Below are 6,663 nucleotides of genomic sequence, written 5' to 3' on the forward strand. Positions count from 1 at the left end.
TTAGGCCAAAACTTAAGCATGATTTTATGTTTTTGCACTAAGAAAACCTATTTTATGGATATATAATTATGCATAACCAAAAAAATGTTTCGACCATAAACATATAAGGGAATAATTTTCACATTATCTTTACAAGATATAATAAAAGGTCATTAGATATGATATAAAAAATAAAAATAACAGTTTTATCGTATAGAATGGGGTTTTATAATTGTATTGCTAGACTTATTTACATATTTGGCAATATTAACATATTTAAGTTGGCTAAAATAGCATTAAAATATACAAGTCATCATCGTCTTAAACTTATCAAACAAAGATGGAATAATATATTTAAGATTTTATATTTTGACATCCTCTATGATTTGAATTTTTTATTTCGCATTACAAATTTAAAATATAATCAAAACAACTCACCAACGATCCTATTTAATTTTTCTATGCTAATATGCAAGCAAAGAATTTTAAACCTTTGTTATGTAAAAAAGAAAATGTTATTTCTTATAATATTTAAGGCATATTTCTAAAAAAAACAACTTTATTGTGTATAATAGAAGGTATGTCTACATTTTAGTCCTTGTCATATGTATTCTACTTTTATAAATTAAGAAGGATGACAAATGTAATCGAAAAACGCTTCAATTATAAGGTCTTAAGCCATAGGAATTTATTAAAGGATACATTAAATAATAAACATATAAAATGTGCAAAGAAAACCTGTAATAAGGGCAAGTAAAAGAATGTAAGTTTATATGAATAAAAAAAAATATAGACATTAAATAAATAATTAAGTATGAGAAAAGCCAAAAAAATAAAGGCTTTTTAATGTATAAATTATAACAATAAAAAGTTTTATTTGGTGTTCAACTATATGTACGTCTATGAAAACATACAATTCAATCAAATATAAAAGACCAATTCGTTTATTTGCAAATTTTTAAATGTTTAAGTAAAAGAATGTATGAATTATCTATATAACTCGCAAAAGACCTCTAAATTTAAACAATGTGTATAAATGATACATTGTATGTGTTTATAAACCTAATTTTTAAAACATTAGCGCTTCGATTGCTTCTTCTTAGGAAGATAGCTATTGAGTATTATGAACTTTTGCTTATATAATGCTTTTATACATATTATTCATCTATTGTTCTAGAAAAAGTTTTTTAACTAAACATTAGACATAGTTTTCTTGACGGTAGTTAATAAGTAAACAGATGAATTTTTGTTTTATTTTTATCTGAAGTTCTATGCTAGAATCACTTCCATAAACTTAATCATAACCTTTCGAAAGAATAAGGCGTCATTTAACTATGAAATGTGCAAGTAATCGGTTTCTTACAAGAAACCTTTTAATTTATCCTCGGCTTTTCAGTATTTTATAAGATTTTACTTTTCGATTTTTCAGAGTGCCCATTTCGCATTTTGCTCATTAGAAGTAAATTCAAATATATAATAGGTAACGCTGCGAATAGATAATAGTCTATTTTTAAAAAGACTATTAAACAGATGTGCCACCCCCTTACTAGCTACAAGTAAAAATATCATTTTTACCCAACAAAAATTGCCTCAATAAGAATAAAACAGAAATAATAATTTTAGATAAGTTCATAATAATAAACAATGAAATTTCCAATACATTGAATCCGTATACTAAGACCTAATATTGTGACATTATAAATACAACTTGTAATATATAGAAGTCAGGGAGCTATAAATACATATTGATTATAAATTTTGTACCTTTTTAATAAAAAGCATATATAGTATGTATATTTATTATATATATCATTTGTAAACATTCTTGAACAAACTGAATGCTGTTAGAATCGATTTTTAAATTTTTTTTTGCATCTTTTATTTTTACAAGAAAAACTTAAGTTGTCTGTGCAACAAATCTGCGATACGTCTAAACAATATTTTCTTTTCAATTTTTAGTCATATTTTTTTTTTAAAAACCCTTATATACGTATGTTTCTATTGTTTGTTAATTCTTTTAGTTGAGCATCCTTACTCTTTATTATATTTTTTAACATTCAATTATCTACGTTAGCGTGATTTTTTTATTTTATTTTTAGAGTCTAGCAAGAAATATGCAAAATAAAATAATAGGTACAAATTTTTCCTTACATATTTAAAAACCATATAAAATCAGAAAATATATGCTATTTAGTTAAGCAATAAATTTTTATATATTTAGTGTCTAATCAAGCTTTAATCTAGTTTTACATGGGCTTTTCGTTGCTTTATATAAAATTGAATCTTTATTTTTGATGTTTGAATAGTGTTATTATGAAAAAGATACGTAGTGTTTTTACTCTAATAAAACTCAAAGTAAGATTTAGCGTTACAAGTATGCTTATTTTACCATTTTTAATATTCAAATAAAAGACTACACATCAGAGTCTAAATTTTATATGATTTTTAAAATATATTTTTTTCTAAAATTTGGCCTTTAAGAGGTCAATAAATTTCTTTTATAAGCATAAAAGAACAAAAAATTGGTGCTAGAATTATAATATTATCTTTGTATAATGGAATTACGGCAATTTAAATCGGATAATAATATAATTTTTGGAAGTAAGAGATTTATTGCGGCTAAAATATAGATTATTTTTAGCATAGGAGCACAATTAAATTCTTGATCAGAAAAAATAATGATTTTACTTATAATTTAGGTCTAAAAATATTTCTGTTTTATTTTTTCCCATAAAATAATATTCATATTTGTAAATATAAATTTTTGACTTTCATGACATCTATGAATAACAATTTTGAAAAAGTTGCCCCACAACATATTGTTACCACTCAAAAAAAATTTATTTTATTTTGAATGTCGGTGATTTTTTTCTAACTTATGAATTTAGGAACATAGTTTGTATTTATTTACTTAGTATTTTAAATTTTAGAATAAAAACTTATGTAAAGGTTGACACATAGTTTAAGATTCTTGGAAAATATAATAAAATTCTCCATATTAAAAAGCATTATCCGATAAATTGCGAAAAAGAATAAAATGGCTATAAAATTCACAATTATATACATAAAGGAATAATTCACAAATTATTTTATACAACTTTCTTAAATAATGATATTTTTTCGTAAACAAAGTAGTAATATTCTTCGAAAAATGGCAACATGCACATCAATAAAAGGCAATATTAGATGGGGGAAATATAATAACCTTTATTATAGATATTCTCTGATTTACACTATAAAAGACAATTTATAAGATTAATGCTGCTTTTTTAAGACCAAAAAGAACTTTGTATTTCTGCTGAATTTTAATATTCAGTCACCTTCATTTTGCTTGAATTTATATTGAAAAAGACAATCAATCATCTAATGAACAACTTACTAAAAAATAAAGTTTGCCATTTTTGGAAATCTTGAATGATTGTTTGGATTTCTTTCTCGAAGAAGCGAGAAGCACAGCAATTATTTTACATAAAATTTTTTAAGAAACTTATTGGTCATGATATAACTTCAAAAATCAAATAAATAAAATTAATCGTGAAAATTTATGGTATCTAATATTATAGTTAAAATACAAAAGACATAGGATAGTTTACTATGTCTAATATTTTTATTTAAAAATATCATTGATTTGCAAAAAATTATAATCAAATTAGTAAATGAAAATATATGTTATCTATAGATATATGGCTTCTAAATTACAATTCTTTGGCATAGTATGTACATGTTACCTAAATAACTATAAATTCACTATGTATTTATATTTTGTGTAAAACTGTTTTAAGTCCAAAAATTCAATAAATTAGTTTACATGATGTTTTTAGCTTCAAAATTATTTTTTTTGCTTAGTAGTGGGAGAAATATTATATTTTCTTGGTAATATTTAATAAAAAATTGCTTGAAATTGCCAGATAAAATGATATTAACGTAAATTCACTTTTAACATCAATCTTAAATGAATAAACCCATCACAATTATACATTTGATATCTTAATCAAGAACTGCATATTTATATTTGTCGTGGTACCCCTGTTGTAGATCTAATTTATGACCAATTTTTTTCATATTTGAAATTGCAAATATAAGAAGTGACGATGTATTTTTCACATGTAATTGACCCAAAATATGCGTTGGCCATAAAGTTTTTTTTTCAAAGTGCAAATTGCATTTGAAAATTATAAAATAGGTAAATAAATACATAAAAATGTGTTCATTCATATTAATAACATAGATAAGAAATGATTCTTATTCAAGATTATTAGAATAGAAATTTATCAATCACGACTTTTTGTTATATGTAATAGAATATCGCAGAAGCACCTGAAAATAGAAAATGAATGTAGTAGAAAGTATATAAATTTTTCTAAACCTTAAGTATGGAAACTAAAAATGTATAATCCGCAGCTAACCACTAAAAAAATTACGGATTATGCAACATTTTCTTCTGAAAATGCTGAACATAACAATCTTATAGTTATTGAATACACAAAATCAAACCTGAAACCATGAAATAGATGTAAATGAAATTATCTATAGGGCACAATATTTAAGAAAAGAAAATTATAAAATCGATTGATTAATGTGATATTTCATCTGTAAATTTCTACACTGGAGAGATAAAATCATACCAGAGGATTATAGAAAACTAATTGATGTTTTAGAAAAAAATCGCAAAAAGAAAATACATCTACAATCAGCAAAAAAAAAAAGATCTATAGTATAAAGAATAAACTTGAAAGAGCGCATACTGATATTATATATAAATAAGAAATAATGCTTTTCCAATTAAACAGATCACATAAATTTGAAAGTCAACTATTAACAGAAATGCTGTTATCTTATAACCTGAAAAATATAATTGAACCCATTTAGCACTTACTGAAAACATTTTTAAATATAAAAATTATATATAAGAAAAACAAAAATATCAAAAAATCTGCTGAATAGACTAGAAATGAAGGCTTATGATTTTTTTGAATTAAATTAGTTACAAATCAGAAATATATAGTCGACAGAAGAATCTTTATTCAGTTACATAAAAAATAGAAATATATTTTCGAAATATAAAAAATGCGTACACAATATTAGACTGCCTTAAAACGGTTGATCATTTAGAAAGTATATTTATATATAGTAAAACTAAGTTTACGCATTTAAAAACAATTAAACACGTAGATGTCTTTTTTATGGTATATATAAAATATAAATTAAAAAAAAACAAAAAAAATCGATAAAAATTCAGTGCAAGAAATTATGAAATTGCAATTTGCCAAAATTAAATGGCTTATCATGCTAACAATTTTTATTCAAGACATATCTATTTTTGAAAATATTATCAAATTGCTGTAAATTAATGCAGGTAGGTGCCACTAGCATTGAAAACAAAAATTTAGTAAAAATGAGAAATTAAGACAATATAAACAATCCTAAAATAAAAAATTTATGTTCTTTTATATTTCTAGCGAAATATTACATATTTAATAACATGGTATGTATATTAACAAAATTTCATAGAAAATATATGTAAGAACTTGAGACATATCAAAGCCGATGCTGAAATTCAAATACTAGATTTTAATATAACAATGAACTGATAAGTCTTGAGAGAGAATTAATTTTGATATGTATGTAACTGAGGAAGATATAGTAAATGATATTGATAAAAATTGCTTCAAGGATTATATCGCACAATCTGTTTTACAAAACTTTAATATAAACAGTTAAATAAGAATAAGCCGTATCAAATATGCTTTAGTATTTAAACATATAAGAATTAAATCAACTTAAATCGAGTTAAAATAATAATTGAAAATTGTATGTGAAAAAGGAAAAGAAGCCAAGAAATAAGTGTTAATGCATATTAAGTATTATTATTTATGTGGATGAAAAAAAGGCTTAAATATGTAAAGAGCTAATTTTAATATGTTGTGATTGTTGCTTAATTATAAAAATTGTTATAATTGAGGTATGTGGATTTTCAAACTAAAATTACGATTTAAATGATGAAGAGTCTGTATACAAGTCAGCTATTTATAGATAAAAGGGCTATACTATTCGTTATAATTTTAGTTTGTCTTCTCAACACAACTTTCTTGATCTCTTATACTCACATCGTATTAATACTTCAAGTATTTTCTCCTTTCTGAAGTTTCTTAAATACCCTTCCTACGTCAAGACATATTAATTCAAGGGTTTTTCGCAATCCAAAGGTTTGTAATATGCCTCAATCCAGTTAGATACTATGAGTTCTTTCAGTCTATAGGCCTATATTGAAATTTAAAAAAAAAAAGAAGATGAATCTATGCAATGTGTAATCAAATTTAAAGCTTTAAAAAACACTTCTTGTATCTTTTTATCAGAATAAATCAATATTGAAAGCAATGCATGTAATATTAACACTTTTTTTATTATAAGATTGTTTTCAACATGTGATACCCGATTTAAATCAGAAAAGGAAAATATATATTTTTAATTCATATATGAATCGTATTCAGGGTTATTGCCCATATTATAGTCTTTGCATTGATTAAAAAGGTTTATCAAAATGTTTTTTAAAAAAACCTTTTTCTTATTAATGAATATTTAAAAATTTGTTACGAAGAATACTTTCATAGTATTTCACAATGCTAGATTTGACAATCTATCAAGAGCCATGTTCGTAAATAATCATACATAAATATAGATTTT

Source organism: Rhyacophila brunnea, unplaced genomic scaffold, assembly GCF_057557595.1.
Source record: "Rhyacophila brunnea isolate RB1 unplaced genomic scaffold, BYU_Rbru_1.0 scaffold_92, whole genome shotgun sequence".
In the NCBI taxonomy this organism is placed as follows: domain Eukaryota; kingdom Metazoa; phylum Arthropoda; class Insecta; order Trichoptera; family Rhyacophilidae; genus Rhyacophila; species Rhyacophila brunnea.